We start from the raw sequence: 2,399 nt of genomic DNA on the forward strand, positions 1-2,399 counted from the left end.
TATGTAGAGTTAGGTTAGGTATTCCAGGCCTGGGATCATCTTTTTTTTTATTATTTTTTTCTGTTTTCTTCAGTGCAGAAGAGATCTCTGACCCTCTCCAGCCCCTTGGATGATCGCTGCTCCTCTCATGGTGAATTCAGACCCAAGGTCATCCCCGAACCCCAGACTGGGCACAGGAGCATGAGTATAAATACAAATTTTCAACAGCTGCCCCATCCAGTTTGGAAATATAGATCCGTGTAGGTTTTATTATTTAATTTTTGGTTTTACTTCTCTTAGATTTCTTTTTTTGTGTGTGTTTGTTTTTGGCAGGTCTTATTTGTATCAATTATACAGCTCTAAGGAGAATGCTAGCACCCCAGTGGCCAATTCCCACACTTTGTTGAGGAACAAATGGAAGAAATGCTGTGTTTAGTTATCTCAGCCTGCCTACCATGATATTTTCCCTAATACTTGGGTTTAATAAGATAGGAAATCTAAGCCATTGTGTGCTGGTGGATATCCTCATCCTTCCTTCAGCTAAATATGCTATCAGATAGCTTCCACGGAGATGAGCAACAGCTTCCTTTGAACTTGTGAACCGTCAAGATTCACTAATTTGCTTAGACCACCTGCTTGGCTAATATTACCACAAGCCTCTTGTTTTCTCTCCAAACTAGTAAATAGAAATGTAGAAGGTGCCTAAATGCTGCTGTACGGAGCCAGCCCAGCATGCCGGCAGCAGAGGTCGGCCACACCACGGCTCTGCCTCGGCCAAATAAACCACAGCACGGACCGTGCAAAGCCCCACGAGCAGCCTCCACTTTTTTGCCCCAGGACTTGCAGCCCTGGAGAAATGCTTCAGCTGGATCCGTGAAGATCCCGGCGTCCCCCAGGAATTGCCATATAAAATGGAATGACCCCGCTTCACCAATCTCTCTGCCTCGTGTTTGTGCAGAGCTGGCTGGGGTGTCTCTGCTCCCAGGACGTAGTGGATGCTCGGTGGGGAAGAGAGTTAACCGCAGAGGTGTTGATGAGCCCCCCCCACCACAGCCAATTAGCCCTAGAAAAGGAGATTTGCTTCCAGCCAGCTTGGGGATATTTCTACTGCACTGATCTGCAACGGGCACCCGCCCCGCAATGCATCTAGTGATGCAGCAGGGTATTTCTTCCACGAGTCGCAGATATATTTTTTTAATTACCATAGAAACCTCCAAACATCACAGCGTATGCCGTTACATCAGGATCTCACTCCTCCACATCTGCTTCCTGGGGGCACTATGGGGAATAGGTACTGTGGGGTCCTGGGTGGCGGATGATGCTTTTGGGTTTTATTTCACAGACTCTGTGGCTTGGGTCCTTTTACTCTTGCTCGTTCATGACTTGCTGCGTGTGGGGGAAAACACCATCTCTCGCCTGGCCTCACGGAGGGCTGCGTTTGGTATTTCAGCCCTAAAAATTCTCCTGATCGCTGCTGTTACCACTTTAGATGTGCAAAAATGCAAAACCTGAGAGGCGTTATCGGCAAAGCAAAGCTTGGCAACCCTTAAATTAGCAACGTGCAAGCACGCGGCATTCTGCCCGGAGCTCCTCGTGCCGTTAACGCCGATGCTTTAACAAGCCTCGATCCGCGTCCCTGTGTAAAATGTACACACGGGCGCGGCAGATGGTGTATCCTCACAGCTCCGCGGGCTGTCCCTCAGCACGCCCGGCCGGCGGGAGGACTGTCGGCGTCGAGGTGAGGGGAAAGGGGCTCTTTGATTGACCATTTATTAGGATGGAGACGGAGGATGAGACAGATGGTTGGGGTTTGTTGGCAGGGAACTCCGCTCCTGTTTGTTTAATTAGTCACCAGACATACTGAAAGCTAAAGCGTGTTACACGCAAACCCACAAGCGGGGGGAGATGGACCGTTTGCATTTGACGTACAGGAGCTGTTGGAAGCGACTTGGTGATCCTCATCGCGTGGTCTTGCTGCAGGATTGATGCTCCCACACACGGGACCGGGCATTCCCAGGAGCTTTAGGCAAGATCTATCTCCCTGATACATTTTTTTTTCCCAAAAAAAAGGGATGCACTCAGCCATGTGCTCACTCAGAAGGGCAACGGAGCTGGGGCAGGGTCTGGAGCACAGGTCTGCTGGGGAGCGGCTGGGGGAACTGGGGGGGTTCAGTCTGGAGAAGAGGAGGCTGAGGGGAGACCTCCTGGCCCTCTGCAACTCCCTGCCAGGAGGGGGCAGAGAGGGGGGATGAGTCTCTGGAGCCAAGGAGCCAGCGCCAGGCCCCGAGGGAATGGCCTCAAGCTGCCCAGGGCAGGGTCAGGCTGGCTCTGAGGAAGGATTTCTGTGCAGAAGGGGCTGTTGGGCGTTGGAATGGGCTGCCCAGGGCAGGGGGGAGTCCCCGGGATCCCTGGAGGGGCTG

This window comes from Athene cunicularia (genome assembly GCF_003259725.1).
Source record: "Athene cunicularia isolate RWA chromosome 5 unlocalized genomic scaffold, athCun1 chr5_part1, whole genome shotgun sequence".
NCBI lineage: Eukaryota > Metazoa > Chordata > Aves > Strigiformes > Strigidae > Athene > Athene cunicularia.